This window comes from Trachinotus anak, unplaced genomic scaffold, assembly GCF_046630095.1.
Source record: "Trachinotus anak isolate AG129_WGS33_773 ecotype Australia unplaced genomic scaffold, CSIRO_AGI_Tana_v1 ptg000001l, whole genome shotgun sequence".
Classification (NCBI taxonomy): Eukaryota; Metazoa; Chordata; class Actinopteri; order Carangiformes; family Carangidae; genus Trachinotus; species Trachinotus anak.
Genome location: NW_027273852.1, coordinates 23,441,931 through 23,464,937, shown reverse-complemented (window position 1 = coordinate 23,464,937; position 23,007 = coordinate 23,441,931).

Sequence of the window (23,007 nt, the reverse complement as noted above, 5' to 3'; positions counted from 1 at the left end):
CCTAAGATTACTGTTTGATATCTGCCCACGTCAAAAACTCAAAAGCTTCACCAAAAACGCACAACTGAACAGTATTCACTCATCTGAGTTATTTTCAGCAGACTGTATCCTAAGATTACTGTTTGATATCTGCCGACGTCAAAAACTCAAAAGCTTCACCAAAAACGCACAACTGTTTATTATGGACAGATTCACTCATCTGAGTCATTTTAATCAGACTGTATCCTAAGATTACTGTTTGATATCTGCCGACGTCAAAAACTCAAAAGCTTCACCAAAAAGGCACAACTGTTGATTCTGAACAGTATTCACTCACATTCAGTCATGTTAAACTGACTGTATCCTTAGATTACTGTTTGATATCTGCCAACGTCAAAAACTCAAAAGCTTCACCAAAAATGCACAACTGAACAGTATTCACTCACATTCAGTCATTTTAAACTGACTGTATCCTAAAATTACTGTTTGATATCTGCCGACGTCAAAAACTCAAAAGCTTCACCAAAAACGCACAACTGTTGATTATGGACAGATTCACTCATCTGAGTCATTTTAAGATGACTGTATCCTAAGATTACTGTTTGATATCTGCCGACGTCAAAAACTCAAAAGCTTCACCAAAAACGCACAACTGTTGATTCTAAACAGTATTCACTCACATTCAGTCATTTCGAGCTGACTCTATCTTAAGATTACTGTTTGATATCTGCCGACGTCAAAAACTCATAAACTTCACCAAAAATGCACAACTGTTGATTATGGACAGATTCACTCATTGAGTCATTTTAAGATGACTGTATCCTAAGATTAATGTTTGATATCTGCCGACGTCAAAAACTCAAAAGCTTCACCAAAAACGCACAACTGAACAGTATTCACTCACATTCAGTCGATTTAATCAGACTGTATCCTAAGATTACTGTTTGATATCTGCCGACATCTAAAACTCAAAAGCTTCACCAAAAACGCACAGCTGTTGATTCTGAAGAGTATTCGCTCACATTCAGTCATTTTAAACTGACTGTATCCTAAAATTACTGTTTGATATCTGCCGACGTCAAAAACTCAAAAGCTTCACCAAAAACGCACAACTGTTGATTCTGAACAGTATTCACTCACATTCAGTCATGTTAAACTGACTGTATCCTAAGATTACTGTTTGATATCTGCCGACGTCAAAAACTCAAAAGCTTCACCAAAAACGCACAACTGAACAGTATTCACTCATCTGAGTCATTTTAAGCTGACTCTATCCTAAGATTACTGTTTGATATCTGCCGACATCAAAAACTCAAAAGCTTCACCAAAAACGCACAACTGAACAGTATTCACTCACATTCAGTCATTTTAAGCTGACTCTATCCTAAGATTACTGTTTGATATCTGCCGACGTCAAAAACTCAAAAGCTTCACCAAAAATGCACAATTGTTCATTATGGACAGATTCACTCATCTGAGTCATTTAAAGATGACTGTATCCTAAGATTACGTTTTGATTTCTGCCGACGTCAAAAACTCAAAAGCTTCACCAAAAAGGCACAACTGTTGATTCTGAACAGTATTCACTCACATTCAGTCATGTTAAACTGACTGTATCCTAAGATTACTGTTTGATATCTGCCCACGTCAAAAACTCAAAAGCTTCACCAAAAACGCACAACTGAACAGTATTTACTCACATTCAGTCATTTTAAGCTGACTGTATCCTAAGATTACTGTTTGATATCTGCCGACGTCAAAAACTCAAAAGCTTCACCAAAAACGCACAACTGAACAGTATTCACTCACATTCAGTCATTTTAAACTGACTGTATCCTAAAATTACTGTTTGATATCTGCCGACGTCAAAAACTCAAAAGCTTCACCAAAAAGGCACAACTGTTGATTCTGAACAGTATTCACTCACATTCAGTCATGTTAAACTGACTGTATCCTAAGATTATTGTTTGATATCTGCCGACGTCAAAAACTCAAAAGCTTCACCAAAAACGCACAACTGTTTATTATGGACAGATTCACTCATCTGAGTCATTTTAAGATGACTGTATCCTAAGATTACTGTTTGATATCTGCCGACGTCAAAAACTCAAAAGCTTCACCAAAAACGCACAACTGAACAGTATTCACTCACATTCAGTCATTTTAAGCTGACTGTATCCTAAGATTACTGTTTGATATCTGCCGACGTCAAAAACTCAAAAGCTTCACCAAAAATGCACAATTGTTCATTATGGACAGATTCACTCATCTGAGTCATTTAAAGATGACTGTATCCTAAGATTACGTTTTGATATCTGCCGACGTCAAAAACTCAAAAGCTTCACCAAAAAGGCACAACTGTTGATTCTGAACAGTATTCACTCACATTCAGTCATGTTAAACTGACTGTATCCTAAGATTACTGTTTGATATCTGCCAACGTCAAAAACTCAAAAGCTTCACCAAAAACGCACAACTGAACAGTATTCACTCACATTCAGTCATTTTAAGCTGACTGTATCCTAAGATTACTGTTTGATATCTGCCGACGTCAAAAACTCAAAAGCTTCACCAAAAATGCACAACTGAACAGTATTCACTCACATTCAGTCATTTTAAGCTGACTCTATCCTAAGATTACTGTTTGATATCTGCCGACGTCAAAAACTCAAAAGCTTCACCAAAAATGCACAATTGTTCATTATGGATAGATTCACTCATCTGAGTCATTTTAAGATGACTGTATCCTAAGATTACTGTTTGATATCTGCTGACATCAAAAACTCAAAAGCTTCACCAAAAATGCACAACTGAACAGTATTCACTCACATTCAGTCATTTTAAGCTGACTGTATCCTAAGATTACTGTTTGATATCTGCCCACGTCAAAAACTCAAAAGCTTCACCAAAAACGCACAACTGAACAGTATTCACTCATCTGAGTTATTTTCAGCAGACTGTATCCTAAGATTACTGTTTGATATCTGCCGACGTCAAAAACTCAAAAGCTTCACCAAAAAGGCACAACTGTTGATTCTGAACAGTATTCACTCACATTCAGTCATGTTAAACTGACTGTATCCTAAGATTACTGTTTGATATCTGCCAACGTCAAAAACTCAAAAGCTTCACCAAAAACGCACAACTGAACAGTATTCACTCACATTCAGTCATTTTAAGCTGACTCTATCCTAAGATTACTGTTTGATATCTGCCGACGTCAAAAACTCAAAAGCTTCACCAAAAATGCACAACTGTTGATTATGGACAGATTCACTCATCTGAGTCATTTTAAGATGACTGTATCCTAAGATTACTGTTTGATATCTGCCGACGTCAAAAACTCAAAAGCTTCACCAAAAACGCACAACTGAACAGTATTCACTCACATTCAGTCTATTTAATCAGACTGTATCCTAAGATTACTGTTTGATATCTGCCGACATCTAAAACTCAAAAGCTTCACCAAAAACGCACAGCTGTTGATTCTGAACAGTATTCACTCACATTCAGTCATTTTAAACTGACTGTATCCTAAAATTACTGTTTGATATCTGCCGACGTCAAAAACTCAAAAGCTTCACCAAAAACGCACAACTGTTGATTATGGATAGATTCACTCATCTGAGTCATTTTAATCAGACTGTATCCTAAGATTACTGTTTGATATCTGCCGACGTCAAAAACTCAAAAGCTTCACCAAAAAGGCACAACTGTTGATTCTGAACAGTATTCACTCACATTCAGTCATGTTAAACTGACTGTATCCTAATATTACTGTTTGATATCTGCCAACGTCAAAAACTCAAAAGCTTCACCAAAAACACACAACTGAACAGTTTTCACTCACATTCAGTCATTTTAATCAGACTGTATCCTAAGATTACTTTTTGATATCTGCCGACGTCAAAAACTCAAAAGCTTCACCAAAAAGGCACAACTGTTGATTCTGAACAGTATTCACTCACATTCAGTCATGTTAAACTGACTGTATCCTAAGATTACTGTTTGATATCTGCCGACATCTCTAAATTCAAAAGCTTCACCAAAAACGCATAGCTGTTGATTCTGAACAGTATTCACTCACATTCAGTCATGTTAAACTGACTGTATCCTAAGATTACTGTTTGATATCTGCCGACGTCAAAAACTCAAAAGCTTCACTAAAAACGCACAACTGAACAGTATTCACTCACATTCAGTCATTTTAAGCTGACTGTATCCTAAGATTACTGTTTGATATCTGCCGACGTCAAAAACTCAAAAGCTTCACCAAAAATGCACAATTGTTCATTATGGACAGATTCACTCATCTGAGTCATTTTAAGATGACTGTATCCTAAGATTACTGTTTGATATCTGCCCACGTCAAAAACTCAAAAGCTTCACCAAAAACGCACAACTGAACAGTATTCACTCATCTGAGTTATTTTCAGCACACTGTATCCTAAGATTACTGTTTGATATCTGCCGACGTCAAAAACTCAAAAGCTTCACCAAAAACGCACAACTGTTGATTATGGACAGATTCACTCATCTGAGTCATTTTAATCAGACTGTATCCTAAGATTACTGTTTGATATCTGCCGACGTCAAAAACTCAAAAGCTTCACCAAAAAGGCACAACTGTTGATTCTGAACAGTATTCACTCACATTCAGTCATGTTAAACTGACTGTATCCTAAGATTACTGTTTGATATCTGCCAACGTCAAAAACTCAAAAGCTTCACCAAAAACCCACAACTGAACAGTATTCACTCACATTCAGTCATTTTAAACTGACTGTATCCTAAAATTACTGTTTGATATCTGCCGACGTCAAAAACTCAAAAGCTTCACCAAAAACGCACAACTGTTGATTATGGACAGATTCACTCATCTGAGTCATTTTAAGATGACTGTATCCTAAGATTACTGTTTGATATCTGCCGACGTCAAAAACTCAAAAGCTTCACCAAAAACGCACAACTGTTGATTCTAAACAGTATTCACTCACATTCAGTCATTTCGAGCTGACTTTATCTTAAGATTACTGTTTGATATCTGCCGACGTCAAAAACTCATAAACTTCACCAAAAATGCACAACTGTTGATTATGGACAGATTCACTCATTGAGTCATTTTAAGATGACTGTATCCTAAGATTAATGTTTGATATCTGCCGACGTCAAAAACTCAAAAGCTTCACCAAAAACGCACAACTGAACAGTATTCACTCACATTCAGTCGATTTAATCAGACGGTATCCTAAGATTACTGTTTGATATCTGCCGACATCTAAAACTCAAAAGCTTCACCAAAAACGCACAGCTGTTGATTCTGAAGAGTATTCGCTCACATTCAGTCATTTTAAACTGACTGTATCCTAAAATTACTGTTTGATATCTGCCGACTCAAAAACTCAAAAGCTTCACCAAAAACGCACAACTGTTCATTATGGACAGATTCACTCATCTGAGTCATTTAAAGATGACTGTATCCTAAGATTACGTTTTGATTTCTGCCGACGTCAAAAACTCAAAAGCTTCACCAAAAAGGCACAACTGTTGATTCTGAACAGTATTCACTCACATTCAGTCATGTTAAACTGACTGTATCCTAAGATTACTGTTTGATATCTGCCCACGTCAAAAACTCAAAAGCTTCACCAAAAACGCACAACTGAACAGTATTCACTCACATTCAGTCATTTTAAGCTGACTGTATCCTAAGATTACTGTTTGATATCTGCCGACGTCAAAAACTCAAAAGCTTCACCAAAAACGCACAACTGAACAGTATTCACTCACATTCAGTCATTTTAAACTGACTGTATCCTAAAATTACTGTTTGATATCTGCCGACGTCAAAAACTCAAAAGCTTCACCAAAAACGCACAACTGTTGATAATGGACAGATTCACTCATCTGAGTCATTTTAATCAGACTGTATCCTAAGATTACTGTTTGATATCTGCCGACGTCAAAAACTCAAAAGCTTCACCAAAAAGGCACAACTGTTGATTCTGAACAGTATTCACTCACATTCAGTCATGTTAAACTGACTGTATCCTAAGATTACTGTTTGATATCTGCCGACGTCAAAAACTCAAAAGCTTCACCAAAAACGCACAACTGTTTATTATGGACAGATTCACTCATCTGAGTCATTTTAAGATGACTGTATCCTAAGATTACTGTTTGATATCTGCCGACGTCAAAAACTCAAAAGCTTCACCAAAAACGCACAACTGAACAGTATTCACTCACATTCAGTCATTTTAAGCTGACTCTATCCTAAGATTACTGTTTGATATCTGCCAACGTCAAAAACTTAAAAGCTTCACCAAAAATGCACAATTGTTCATTATGGACAGATTCACTCATCTGAGTCATTTAAAGATGACTGTATCCTAAGATAACGTTTTGAAATCTGCCGACGTCAAAAACTCAAAAGCTTCACCAAAAACGCACAACTGTTGATTCTGAACAGTATTAACTCACATTCAGTCATGTTAAACTGACTGTATCCTAAGATTACTGTTTGATATCTGCCAACGTCAAAAACTCAAAAGCTTCACCAAAAACGCACAACTGAACAGTATTCACTCACATTCAGTCATTTTAAGCTGACTCTATCCTAAGATTACTGTTTGATATCTGCCGACGTCAAAAACTCAAAAGCTTCACCAAAAACGCACAACTGTTGATAATGGACAGATTCACTCATCTGAGTCATTTTAATCAGACTGTATCCTAAGATTACTGTTTGATATCTGCCGACGTCAAAAACTCAAAAGCTTCACCAAAAAGGCACAACTGTTGATTCTGAACAGTATTCACTCACATTCAGTCATGTTAAACTGACTGTATCCTAAGATTACTGTTTGATATCTGCCGACGTCAAAAACTCAAAAGCTTCACCAAAAACGCACAACTGTTTATTATGGACAGATTCACTCATCTGAGTCATTTTAAGATGACTGTATCCTAAGATTACTGTTTGATATCTGCCGACGTCAAAAACTCAAAAGCTTCACCAAAAACGCACAACTGAACAGTATTCACTCACATTCAGTCATTTTAAGCTGACTCTATCCTAAGATTACTGTTTGATATCTGCCAACGTCAAAAACTTAAAAGCTTCACCAAAAATGCACAATTGTTCATTATGGACAGATTCACTCATCTGAGTCATTTAAAGATGACTGTATCCTAAGATAACGTTTTGAAATCTGCCGACGTCAAAAACTCAAAAGCTTCACCAAAAACGCACAACTGTTGATTCTGAACAGTATTAACTCACATTCAGTCATGTTAAACTGACTGTATCCTAAGATTACTGTTTGATATCTGCCAACGTCAAAAACTCAAAAGCTTCACCAAAAACGCACAACTGAACAGTATTCACTCACATTCAGTCATTTTAAGCTGACTCTATCCTAAGATTACTGTTTGATATCTGCCGACGTCAAAAACTCAAAAGCTTCACCAAAAATGCACAATTGTTCATTATGGATAGATTCACTCATCTGAGTCATTTTAAGATGACTGTATCCTAAGATTACTGTTTGATATCTGCTGACATCAAAAACTCAAAAGCTTCACCAAAAATGCACAACTGAACATATTCACTCACATTCAGTCATTTTAAGCTGACTGTATCCTAAGATTACTGTTTGATATCTGCCCACGTCAAAAACTCAAAAGCTTCACCAAAAACGCACAACTGAACAGTATTCACTCATCTGAGTTATTTTCAGCAGACTGTATCCTAAGATTACTGTTTGATATCTGCCGACGTCAAAAACTCAAAAGCTTCACCAAAAAGGCACAACTGTTGATTCTGAACAGTATTCACTCACATTCAGTCATGTTAAACTGACTGTATCCTAAGATTACTGTTTGATATCTGCCAACGTCAAAAACTCAAAAGCTTCACCAAAAACGCACAACCGAACAGTATTCACTCACATTCAGTCATTTTAAGCTGACTCTATCCTAAGATTACTGTTTGATATCTGCCCACGTCAAAAACTCAAAAGCTTCACCAAAAATGCACAACTGTTGATTATGGACAGATTCACTCATCTGAGTCATTTTAAGATGACTGTATCCTAAGATTACTGTTTGATATCTGCCGACGTCAAAAACTCAAAAGCTTCACCAAAAACGCACAACTGAACAGTATTCACTCACATTCAGTCTATTTAATCAGACTGTATCCTAAGATTACTGTTTGATATCTGCCGACATCTAAAACTCAAAAGCTTCACCAAAAACGCACAGCTGTTGATTCTGAACAGTATTCACTCACATTCAGTCATTTTAAACTGACTGTATCCTAAAATTACTGTTTGATATCTGCCGACGTCAAAAACTCAAAAGCTTCACCAAAAACGCACAACTGTTGATTATGGACAGATTCACTCATCTGAGTCATTTTAATCAGACTGTATCCTAAGATTACTGTTTGATATCTGCCGACGTCAAAAACTCAAAAGCTTCACCAAAAAGGCACAACTGTTAATTATGGACAGATTCACTCATCTGAGTCATTTTAATCAGACTGTATCCTAAGATTACTTTTTGATATCTGCCGACGTCAAAAACTCAAAAGCTTCACCAAAAAGGCACAACTGTTGATTCTGAACAGTATTCACTCACATTCAGTCATGTTAAACTGACTGTATCCTAATATTACTGTTTGATATCTGCCAACGTCAAAAACTCAAAAGCTTCACCAAAAAGGCACAACTGTTGATTCTGAACAGTATTCACTCACATTCAGTCATGTTAAACTGACTGTATCCTAAGATTACTGTTTGATATCTGCCGACATCTCTAAATTCAAAAGCTTCACCAAAAACGCATAGCTGTTGATTCTGAACAGTATTCACTCACATTCAGTCATGTTAAACTGACTGTATCCTAAGATTACTGTTTGATATCTGCCGACGTCAAAAACTCAAAAGCTTCACTAAAAACGCACAACTGAACAGTATTCACTCACATTCAGTCATTTTAAGCTGACTGTATCCTAAGATTACTGTTTGATATCTGCCGACGTCAAAAACTCAAAAGCTTCACCAAAAACGCACAACTGAACAGTATTCACTCACATTCAGTCATTTTAAGATGTCTGCATCCTAAGATTACTGTTTGATATCTGCCGACGTCAAAAACTCAAAAGCTTCACCAAAAATGCACAACTGAACAGTATTCACTCACATTCAGTCATTTTAAGCTGACTGTATCCTAAGATTACTGTTTGATATCTGCCCACGTCAAAAACTCAAAAGCTTCACCAAAAACGCACAACTGAACAGTATTCACTCATCTGAGTTATTTTCAGCAGACTGTATCCTAAGATTACTGTTTGATATCTGCCGACGTCAAAAACTCAAAAGCTTCACCAAAAAGGCACAACTGTTAATTCTGAACAGTATTCACTCACATTCAGTCATGTTAAACTGACTGTATCCTAAGATTACTGTTTGATATCTGCCAACGTCAAAAACTCAAAAGCTTCACTAAAAACGCACAACTGAACAGTATTCACTCACATTCAGTCATTTTAAGCTGACTCTATCCTAAGATTACTGTTTGATATCTGCCGACGTCAAAAACTCAAAAGCTTCACCAAAAATGCACAACTGTTGATTATGGACAGATTCACTCATCTGAGTCATTTTAAGATGACTGTATCCTAAGATTACTGTTTGATATCTGCCGACGTCAAAAACTCAAAAGCTTCACCAAAAACGCACAACTGAACAGTATTCACTCACATTCAGTCTATTTAATCAGACTGTATCCTAAGATTACTGTTTGATATCTGCCGACATCTAAAACTCAAAAGCTTCACCAAAAACGCACAGCTGTTGATTCTGAACAGTATTCACTCACATTCAGTCATTTTAAACTGACTGTATCCTAAAATTACTGTTTGATATCTGCCGACGTCAAAAACTCAAAAGCTTCACCAAAAACGCACAACTGTTGATTATGGACAGATTCACTCATCTGAGTCATTTTAATCAGACTGTATCCTAAGATTACTGTTTGATATCTGCCGACGTCAAAAACTCAAAAGCTTCACCAAAAAGGCACAACTGTTAATTATGGACAGATTCACTCATCTGAGTCATTTTAATCAGACTGTATCCTAAGATTACTGTTTGATATCTGCCGACGTCAAAAACTCAAAAGCTTCACCAAAAAGGCACAACTGTTGATTCTGAACAGTATTCACTCACATTCAGTCATGTTAAACTGACTGTATCCTAAGATTACTGTTTGATATCTGCCGACATCTCTAAATTCAAAAGCTTCACCAAAAACGCATAGCTGTTGATTCTGAACAGTATTCACTCACATTCAGTCATGTTAAACTGACTGTATCCTAAGATTACTGTTTGATATCTGCCGACGTCAAAAACTCAAAAGCTTCACCAAAAATGCACAACTGAACAGTATTCACTCACATTCAGTCATTTTAAGCTGACTGTATCCTAAGATTACTGTTTGATATCTGCCCACGTCAAAAACTCAAAAGCTTCACCAAAAACGCACAACTGAACAGTATTCACTCATCTGAGTTATTTTCAGCAGACTGTATCCTAAGATTACTGTTTGATATCTGCCGACGTCAAAAACTCAAAAGCTTCACCAAAAAGGCACAACTGTTGATTCTGAACAGTATTCACTCACATTCAGTCATGTTAAACTGACTGTATCCTTAGATTACTGTTTGATATCTGCCAACGTCAAAAACTCAAAAGCTTCACCAAAAACGCACAACTGAACAGTATTCACTCACATTCAGTCATTTTAAGCTGACTCTATCCTAAGATTACTGTTTGATATCTGCCGACGTCAAAAACTCAAAAGCTTCACCAAAAATGCACAACTGTTGATTATGGACAGATTCACTCATCTGAGTCATTTTAAGATGACTGTATCCTAAGATTACTGTTTGATATCTGCCGACGTCAAAAACTCAAAAGCTTCACCAAAAACGCACAACTGAACAGTATTCACTCACATTCAGTCTATTTAATCAGACTGTATCCTAAGATTACTGTTTGATATCTGCCGACATCTAAAACTCAAAAGCTTCACCAAAAACGCACAGCTGTTGATTCTGAACAGTATTCACTCACATTCAGTCATTTTAAACTGACTGTATCCTAAAATTACTGTTTGATATCTGCCGACGTCAAAAACTCAAAAGCTTCACCAAAAACGCACAACTGTTGATTATGACCAGATTCACTCATCTGAGTCATTTTAATCAGACTGTATCCTAAGATTACTGTTTGATATCTGCCGACGTCAAAAACTCAAAAGCTTCACCAAAAAGGCACAACTGTTAATTATGGACAGATTCACTCATCTGAGTCATTTTAATCAGACTGTATCCTAAGATTACTTTTTGATATCTGCCGACGTCAAAAACTCAAAAGCTTCACCAAAAAGGCACAACTGTTGATTCTGAACAGTATTCACTCACATTCAGTCATGTTAAACTGACTGTATCCTAATATTACTGTTTGATATCTGCCAACGTCAAAAACTCAAAAGCTTCACCAAAAACACACAACTGAACAGTTTTCACTCACATTCAGTCATTTTAATCAGACTGTATCCTAAGATTACTTTTTGATATCTGCCGACGTCAAAAACTCAAAAGCTTCACCAAAAAGGCACAACTGTTGATTCTGAACAGTATTCACTCACATTCAGTCATGTTAAACTGACTGTATCCTAAGATTACTGTTTGATATCTGCCGACATCTCTAAATTCAAAAGCTTCACCAAAAACGCATAGCTGTTGATTCTGAACAGTATTCACTCACATTCAGTCATGTTAAACTGACTGTATCCTAAGATTACTGTTTGATATCTGCCGACGTCAAAAACTCAAAAGCTTCACTAAAAACGCACAACTGAACAGTATTCACTCACATTCAGTCATTTTAAGCTGACTGTATCCTAAGATTACTGTTTGATATCTGCAGACGTCAAAAACTCAAAAGCTTCACCAAAAACGCACAACTGAACAGTAGTCACTCATCTGAGTCATTTTAAGCTGACTGTATCCTAAGATTACTGTTTGATATCTGCCGACGTCAAAAACTCAAAAGCTTCACCAAAAACGCACAACTGAACAGTATTCACTCATCTGAGTCATTTTAAGCTGACTGTATCCTAAGATTACTGTTTGATATCTGCCGACGTCAAAAACTCAAAAGCTTCACCAAAAACGCACAACTGAACAGTATTCACTCACATTCAGTCATGTTAAACTGACTGTATCCTAAGATTACTGTTTGATATCTGCCCACGTCAAAAACTCAAAAGCTTCACCAAAAATGCACAACTGTTGATTATGGACAGATTCACTCACATTCAGTCATGTTAAACTGACTGTATCCTAAGGTTACTGCTTGATATCTGCCCACGTCAAAAACTCAAAAGCTTCACCAAAAACGCACAACTGAACAGTATTCACTCACATTCAGTCATTTTAAGCTGACTCTATCCTAAGATTACTGTTTGATATCTGCCGACGTCAAAAACTCAAAAGCTTCACCAAAAAGGCACAACTGTTAATTATGGACAGATTCACTCATCTGAGTCATTTTAATCAGACTGTATCCTAAGATTACTTTTTGATATCTGCCGACGTCAAAAACTCAAAAGCTTCACCAAAAAGGCACAACTGTTGATTCTGAACAGTATTCACTCACATTCAGTCATGTTAAACTGACTGTATCCTCATATTACTGTTTGATATCTGCCAACGTCAAAAACTCAAAAGCTTCACCAAAAACGCACAACTGACCAGTTTTCACTCACATTCAGTCATTTTAATCAGACTGTATCCTAAGATTACTTTTTGATATCTGCCGACGTCAAAAACTCAAAAGCTTCACCAAAAAGGCACAACTGTTGATTCTGAACAGTATTCACTCACATTCAGTCATGTTAAACTGACTGTATCCTAAGATTACTGTTTGATATCTGCCGACATCTAAAACTCAAAAGCTTCACCAAAAACGCACAGCTGTTGATTCTGAACAGTATTCACTCACATTCAGTCATTTTAAACTGACTGTATCCTAAAATTACTGTTTGATATCTGCCGACGTCAAAAACTCAAAAGCTTCACCAAAAACGCACAACTGTTGATTATGGACAGATTCACTCATCTGAGTCATTTTAATCAGACTGTATCCTAAGATTACTGTTTGATATCTGCCGACGTAAAAAACTCAAAAGCTTCACCAAAAAGGCACAACTGTTAATTATGGACAGATTCACTCATCTGAGTCATTTTAATCAGACTGTATCCTAAGATTACTTTTTGATATCTGCCGACGTCAAAAACTCAAAAGCTTCACCAAAAAGGCACAACTGAACAGTATTCACTCACATTCAGTCATTTTAAGCTGACTGTATCCTAAGATTACTGTTTGATATCTGCAGACGTCAAAAACTCAAAAGCTTCACCAAAAACGCACAACTGAACAGTAGTCACTCATCTGAGTCATTTTAAGCTGACTGTATCCTAAGATTACTGTTTGATATCTGCCGACGTCAAAAACTCAAAAGCTTCACCAAAAACGCACAACTGAACAGTATTCACTCATCTGAGTCATTTTAAGCTGACTGTATCCTAAGATTACTGTTTGATATCTGCCGACGTCAAAAACTCAAAAGCTTCACCAAAAACGCACAACTGAACAGTATTCACTCACATTCAGTCATGTTAAACTGACTGTATCCTAAGATTACTGTTTGATATCTGCCCACGTCAAAAACTCAAAAGCTTCACCAAAAATGCACAACTGTTGATTATGGACAGATTCACTCACATTCAGTCATGTTAAACTGACTGTATCCTAAGGTTACTGCTTGATATCTGCCCACGTCAAAAACTCAAAAGCTTCACCAAAAACGCACAACTGAACAGTATTCACTCACATTCAGTCATTTTAAGCTGACTCTATCCTAAGATTACTGTTTGATATCTGCCGACGTCAAAAACTCAAAAGCTTCACCAAAAAGGCACAACTGTTAATTATGGACAGATTCACTCATCTGAGTCATTTTAATCAGACTGTATCCTAAGATTACTTTTTGATATCTGCCGACGTCAAAAACTCAAAAGCTTCACCAAAAAGGCACAACTGTTGATTCTGAACAGTATTCACTCACATTCAGTCATGTTAAACTGACTGTATCCTCATATTACTGTTTGATATCTGCCAACGTCAAAAACTCAAAAGCTTCACCAAAAACGCACAACTGACCAGTTTTCACTCACATTCAGTCATTTTAATCAGACTGTATCCTAAGATTACTTTTTGATATCTGCCGACGTCAAAAACTCAAAAGCTTCACCAAAAAGGCACAACTGTTGATTCTGAACAGTATTCACTCACATTCAGTCATGTTAAACTGACTGTATCCTAAGATTACTGTTTGATATCTGCCGACATCTAAAACTCAAAAGCTTCACCAAAAACGCACAGCTGTTGATTCTGAACAGTATTCACTCACATTCAGTCATTTTAAACTGACTGTATCCTAAAATTACTGTTTGATATCTGCCGACGTCAAAAACTCAAAAGCTTCACCAAAAACGCACAACTGTTGATTATGGACAGATTCACTCATCTGAGTCATTTTAATCAGACTGTATCCTAAGATTACTGTTTGATATCTGCCGACGTAAAAAACTCAAAAGCTTCACCAAAAAGGCACAACTGTTAATTATGGACAGATTCACTCATCTGAGTCATTTTAATCAGACTGTATCCTAAGATTACTTTTTGATATCTGCCGACGTCAAAAACTCAAAAGCTTCACCAAAAAGGCACAACTGTTGATTCTGAACAGTATTCACTCACATTCAGTCATGTTAAACTGACTGTATCCTAATATTACTGTTTGATATCTGCCAACGTCAAAAACTCAAAAGCTTCACCAAAAACACACAACTGAACAGTTTTCACTCACATTCAGTCATTTTAATCAGACTGTATCCTAAGATTACTTTTTGATATCTGCCGACGTCAAAAACTCAAAAGCTTCACCAAAAAGGCACAACTGTTGATTCTGAACAGTATTCACTCACATTCAGTCATGTTAAACTGACTGTATCCTAAGATTACTGTTTGATATCTGCCGACATCTCTAAATTCAAAAGCTTCACCAAAAACGCATAGCTGTTGATTCTGAACAGTATTCACTCACATTCAGTCATGTTAAACTGACTGTATCCTAAGATTACTGTTTGATATCTGCCGACGTCAAAAACTCAAAAGCTTCACTAAAAACGCACAACTGAACAGTATTCACTCACATTCAGTCATTTTAAGCTGACTGTATCCTAAGATTACTGTTTGATATCTGCCGACGTCAAAAACTCAAAAGCTTCACCAAAAACGCACAACTGAACAGTATTCACTCACATTCAGTCATTTTAAGATGTCTGCATCCTAAGATTACTGTTTGATATCTGCCGACGTCAAAAACTCAAAAGCTTCACCAAAAACGCACAACTGAACAGTAGTCACTCATCTGAGTCATTTTAAGCTGACTGTATCCTAAGATTACTGTTTGATATCTGCCGACGTCAAAAACTCAAAAGCTTCACCAAAAACGCACAACTGAACAGTATTCACTCATCTGAGTCATTTTAAGCTGACTGTATCCTAAGATTACTGTTTGATATCTGCCGACGTCAAAAACTCAAAAGCTTCACCAAAAACGCACAACTGAACAGTATTCACTCACATTCAGTCATGTTAAACTGACTGTATCCTAAGATTACTGTTTGATATCTGCCCACGTCAAAAACTCAAAAGCTTCACCAAAAATGCACAACTGTTGATTATGGACAGATTCACTCACATTCAGTCATGTTAAACTGACTGTATCCTAAGGTTACTGCTTGATATCTGCCGACGTCAAAAACTCAAAAGCTTCACCAAAAACGCACAACTGAACAGTATTCACTCACATTCAGTCATTTTAAGCTGACTCTATCCTAAGATTACTGTTTGATATCTGCCGACGTCAAAAACTCAAAAGCTTCACCAAAAAGGCACAACTGTTGATTCTGAACAGTATTCACTCACATTCAGTCATGTTAAACTGACTGTATCCTAAGATTACTGTTTGATATCTGCCGACGTCAAAAACTCAAAAGCTTCACCAAAAAGGCACAACTGTTGATTCTGAACAGTATTCACTCACATTCAGTCATGTTAAACTGACTGTATCCTAAGATTACTGTTTGATATCTGCCCACGTCAAAAACTCAAAAGCTTCACCAAAAACGCACAACTGTTTATTATGGACAGATTCACTCATCTGAGTCATTTTAAGATGACTGTATCCTAAGATTACTGTTTGATATCTGCCGACGTCAAAAACTTAAAAGCTTCACCAAAAATGCACAACTGAACAGTATTCACTCACATTCAGTCATGTTAAGATGACTGTATCCTAAGATTACTGTTTGATATCTGCCGACGTCAAAAACTCAAAAGCGTCACCAAAAATGCACAACTGAACAGTATTCACTCACATTCAGTCATTTTAAGCTGACTCTATCCTAAGATTACTGTTTGATATCTGACGACGTCAAAAACTCAAAAGCTTCACCAAAAATGCACAATTGTTCATTATGGACAGATTCACTCATTTGAGTCATTTTAAGATGACTGTATCCTAAGATTACTGTTTGATATCTGCTGACATCAAAAACTCAAAAGCTTCACCAAAAATGCACAACTGAACAGTATTCACTCACATTCAGTAATTTTAAGCTGACTGTATCCTAAGATTACTGTTTGATATCTGACGACGTCAAAAACTCAAAAGCTTCACCAAAAATGCACAATTGTTCATTATGGACAGATTCACTCATCTGAGTCATTTTAAGATGACTGTATCCTAAGATTACTGTTTGATATCTGCTGACATCAAAAACTCAAAAGCTTCACCAAAAATGCACAACTGAACAGTATTCACTCACATTCAGTCATTTTAAGCTGACTGTATCCTAAGATTACTGTTTGATATCTGCCCACGTCAAAAACTCAAAAGCTTCACCAAAAACGCACAACTGAACAGTATTCACTCATCTGAGTTATTTTCAGCAGACTGTATCCTAAGATTACTGTTTGATATCTGCCGACGTCAAAAACTCAAAAGCTTCACCAAAAACGCACAACTGTTGATTATGGACAGATTCACTCATCTGAGTCATTTTAATCAGACTGTATCCTAAGATTACTGTTTGATATCTGCCGACGTCAAAAACTCAAAAGCTTCACCAAAAACGCACAACTGAACAGTATTCACTCACATTCAGTCGATTTAATCAGACTGTATCCTAAGATTACTGTTTGATATCTGCCGACATCTAAAACTCAAAAGCTTCACCAAAAACGCACAGCTGTTGATTCTGAAGAGTATTCGCTCACATTCAGTCATTTTAAACTGACTGTATCCTAAAATTACTGTTTGATATCTGCCGACGTCAAAAACTCAAAAGCTTCACCAAAAACGCACAACTGTTGATTCTGAACAGTATTCACTCACATTCAGTCATGTTAAACTGACTGTATCCTAAGATTACTGTTTGATATCTGCCCACGTCAAAAACTCAAAAGCTTCACCAAAAACGCACAACTGAACAGTATTCACTCACATTCAGTCATTTTAAGCTGACTCTATCCTAAGATTACTGTTTGATATCTGCCGACATCAAAAACTCAAAAGCTTCACCAAAAACGCACAACTGAACAGTATTCACTCACATTCAGTCATTTTAAGCTGACTCTATCCTAAAATTACTGTTTCATATCTGCCGACGTCAAAAACTCAAAAGCTTCACCAAAAATGCACAATTGTTCATTATGGACAGATTCACTCATCTGAGTCATTTAAAGATGACTGTATCCTAAGATTACGTTTTGATTTCTGCCGACGTCAAAAACTCAAAAGCTTCACCAAAAAGGCACAACTGTTGATTCTGAACAGTATTCACTCACATTCAGTCATGTTAAACTGACTGTATCCTAAGATTACTGTTTGATATCTGCCCACGTCAAAAACTCAAAAGCTTCACCAAAAACGCACAACTGAACAGTATTCACTCACATTCAGTCATTTTAAGCTGACTCTATCCTAAGATTACTGTTTGATATCTGCCGACGTCAAAAACTCAAAAGCTTCACCAAAAACGCACAACTGAACAGTATTCACTCACATTCAGTCATGTTAAGATGACTGTATCCTAAGATTACTGTTTGATATCTGCCGACGTCAAAAACTCAAAAGCTTCACCAAAAACGCACAACTGAACAGTATTCACTCACATTCAGTCATGTTAAGATGACTGTATCCTAAGATTACTGTTTGATATCTGCCGACGTCAAAAACTCAAAAGCTTCACCAAAAACGCACAACTGAACAGTATTCACTCACATTCAGTCATTTTAAGCTGACTCTATCCTAAGATTACTGTTTGATATCTGCCAACGTCAAAAACTCAAAAGCTTCACCAAAAACGCACAACTGAACAGTATTCACTCACATTCAGTCATTTTAAACTGACTGTATCCTAAAATTACTGTTTGATATCTGCCGACGTCAAAAACTCAAAAGCTTCACCAAAAACGCACAACTGTTGATTATGGACAGATTCACTCATCTGAGTCATTTTAATCAGACTGTATCCTAAGATTACTGTTTGATATCTGCCGACGTCAAAAACTCAAAAGCTTCACCAAAAAGGCACAACTGTTGATTCTGAACAGTATTCACTCACATTCAGTCATGTTAAACTGACTGTATCCTAAGATTACTGTTTGATATCTGCCGACGTCAAAAACTCAAAAGCTTCACCAAAAACGCACAACTGTTTATTATGGACAGATTCACTCATCTGAGTCATTTTAAGATGACTGTATCCTAAGATTACTGTTTGATATCTGCCGACGTCAAAAACTCAAAAGCTTCACCAAAAACGCACAACTGAACAGTATTCACTCACATTCAGTCATTTTAAGCTGACTCTATCCTAAGATTACTGTTTGATATCTGCCGACGTCAAAAACTCAAAAGCTTCACCAAAAATGCACAATTGTTCATTATGGACAGATTCACTCATCTGAGTCATTTAAAGATGACTGTATCCTAAGATTACGTTTTGATATCTGCCGACGTCAAAAACTCAAAAGCTTCACCAAAAAGGCACAACTGTTGATTCTGAACAGTATTCACTCACATTCAGTCATGTTAAACTGACTGTATCCTAAGATTACTGTTTGATATCTGCCAACGTCAAAAACTCAAAAGCTTCACCAAAAACGCACAACTGAACAGTATTCACTCACATTCAGTCATTTTAAGCTGACTCTATCCTAAGATTACTGTTTGATATCTGCCGACGTCAAAAACTCAAAAGCTTCACCAAAAATGCACAACTGAACAGTATTCACTCACATTCAGTCATTTTAAGCTGACTCTATCCTAAGATTACTGTTTGATATCTGCCGACGTCAAAAACTCAAAAGCTTCACCAAAAATGCACAATTGTTCATTATGGATAGATTCACTCATCTGAGTCATTTTAAGATGACTGTATCCTAAGATTACTGTTTGATATCTGCTGACATCAAAAACTCAAAAGCTTCACCAAAAATGCACAACTGAACAGTATTCACTCACATTCAGTCATTTTAAGCTGACTGTATCCTAAGATTACTGTTTGATATCTGCCCACGTCAAAAACTCAAAAGCTTCACCAAAAACGCACAACTGAACAGTATTCACTCATCTGAGTTATTTTCAGCAGACTGTATCCTAAGATTACTGTTTGATATCTGCCGACGTCAAAAACTCAAAAGCTTCACCAAAAACGCACAACTGAACAGTATTCACTCACATTCAGTCATTTTAAGCTGACTCTATCCTAAGATTACTGTTTGATATCTGCCGACATCAAAAACTCAAAAGCTTCACCAAAAACGCACAACTGAACAGTATTCACTCACATTCAGTCATGTTAAGCTGACTCTATCCTAAGATTACTGTTTGATATCTGCCGACGTCAAAAACTCAAAAGCTTCACCAAAAATGCAGAATTGTTCATTATGGACAGATTCACTCATCTGAGTCATTTAAAGATGACTGTATCCTAAGATTACGTTTTGATTTCTGCCGACGTCAAAAACTCAAAAGCTTCACCAAAAAGGCACAACTGTTGATTCTGAACAGTATTCACTCACATTCAGTCATGTTAAACTGACTGTATCCTAAGATTACTGTTTGATATCTGCCCACGTCAAAAACTCAAAAAATTCACCAAAAACGCACAACTGAACAGTATTCACTCACATTCAGTCATTTTAAGCTGACTCTATCCTAAGATTACTGTTTGATATCTGCCGACGTCAAAAACTCAAAAGCTTCACCAAAAACGCACAACTGAACAGTATTCACTCACATTCAGTCATGTTAAGATGACTGTATCCTAAGATTACTGTTTGATATCTGCCGACGTCAAAAACTCAAAAGCTTCACCAAAAATGCACAACTGTTGATTATGGACAGATTCACTCATCTGAGTCATTTTAAGATGACTGTATCCTAAGATTACTGTTTGATATCTGCCGACGTCAAAAACTCAAAAGCTTCACCAAAAACGCACAACTGAACAGTATTCACTCACATTCAGTCTATTTAATCAGACTGTATCCTAAGATTACTGTTTGATATCTGCCGACATCTAAAACTCAAAAGCTTCACCAAAAACGCACAGCTGTTGATTCTGAACAGTATTCACTCACATTCAGTCATTTTAAACTGACTGTATCCTAAAATTACTGTTTGATATCTGCCGACGTCAAAAACTCAAAAGCTTCACCAAAAACGCACAACTGTTGATTATGGACAGATTCACTCATCTGAGTCATTTTAATCAGACTGTATCCTAAGATTACTGTTTGATATCTGCCGACGTCAAAAACTCAAAAGCTTCACCAAAAAGGCACAACTGTTAATTATGGACAGATTCACTCATCTGAGTCATTTTAATCAGACTGTATCCTAAGATTACTTTTTGATATCTGCCGACGTCAAAAACTCAAAAGCTTCACCAAAAAGGCACAACTGTTGATTCTGAACAGTATTCACTCACATTCAGTCATTTTAAACTGACTGTATCCTAATATTACTGTTTGATATCTGCCGACGTCAAAAACTCAAAAGCTTCACCAAAAACGCACAACTGAACAGTATTCACTCAAATTCAGTCATTTTAAGCTGACTGTATCCTAAGATTACTGTTTGATATCTGCCGACGTCAAAAACTCAAAAGCTTCACCAAAAACGCACAACTGAACAGTATTCACTCACATTCAGTCATTTTAAGCTGACTGTATCCTAAGATTACTGTTTGATATCTGCCGACGTCAAAAACTCAAAAGCTTCACCAAAAACGTACAACTGAACAGTATTCACTCACATTCAGTCATTTTAAGCTGACTGTATCCTAAGATTACTGTTTGATATCTGCCGACGTCAAAAACTCAAAAGCTTCACTAAAAACGCACAACTGAACAGTATTCACTCACATTCAGTCATTTTAAGCTGACTGTATCCTAAGATTACTGTTTGATATCTGCCGACGTCAAAAACTCAAAAGCTTCACCAAAAACGCACAACTGAACAGTATTCTCTCACATTCAGTCATTTTAAGATGTCTGCATCCTAAGATTACTGTTTGATATCTGCCGACGTCAAAAACTCAAAAGCTTCACCAAAAACGCACAACTGAACAGTATTCACTCATCTGAGTCATTTTAAGCTGACTGTATCCTAAGATTACTGTTTGATATCTGCCGACGTCAAAAACTCAAAAGCTTCACCAAAAACGCACAACTGAACAGTATTCACTCACATTCAGTCATGTTAAACTGACTGTATCCTAAGATTACTGTTTGATATCTGCCCACGTCAAAAACTCAAAAGCTTCACCAAAAATGCACAACTGTTGATTATGGACAGATTCACTCACATTCAGTCATGTTAAACTGACTGTATCCTAAGGTTACTGCTTGATATCTGCCCACGTCAAAAACTCAAAAGCTTCACCAAAAACGCACAACTGAACAGTATTCACTCACATTCAGTCATTTTAAGATGACTCTATCCTAAGATTACTGTTTGATATCTGCCGACGTCAAAAACTCAAAAGCTTCACCAAAAAGGCACAACTGTTGATTCTGAACAGTATTCACTCACATTCAGTCATGTTAAACTGACTGTATCCTAAGATTACTGTTTGATATCTGCCGACGTCAAAAACTCAAAAGCTTCACCAAAAACGCACAGCTGTTGATTCTGAACAGTATTCACTCACATTCAGTCATGTTAAACTGACTGTATCCTAAGATTACTGTTTGATATCTGCCAACGTCAAAAACTCAAAAGCTTCACCAAAAACGCACAACTGAACAGTATTCACTCACATTCAGTCATTTTAAACTGACTGTATCCTAAGATTACTGTTTGATATCTGCCGACGTCAAAAACTCAAAAGCTTCACCAAAAACGCACAACTGTTGATTATGGACAGATTCACTCATCTGAGTCATTTTAATCAGACTGTATCCTAAGATTACTGTTTGATATCTGCCGACGTCAAAAACTCAAAAGCTTCACCAAAAAGGCACAACTGTTGATTCTGAACAGTATTCACTCACATTCAGTCATGTTAAACTGACTGTATCCTAAGATTACTGTTTGATATCTGCCGACGTCAAAAACTCAAAAGCTTCACCAAAAAGGCACAGCTGTTGATTCTGAACAGTATTCACTCACATTCAGTCATGTTAAACTGACTGTATCCTAAGATTACTGTTTGATATCTGCCAACGTCAAAAACTCAAAAGCTTCACCAAAAACGCACAACTGAACAGTATTCACTCACATTCAGTCATTTTAAACTGACTGTAT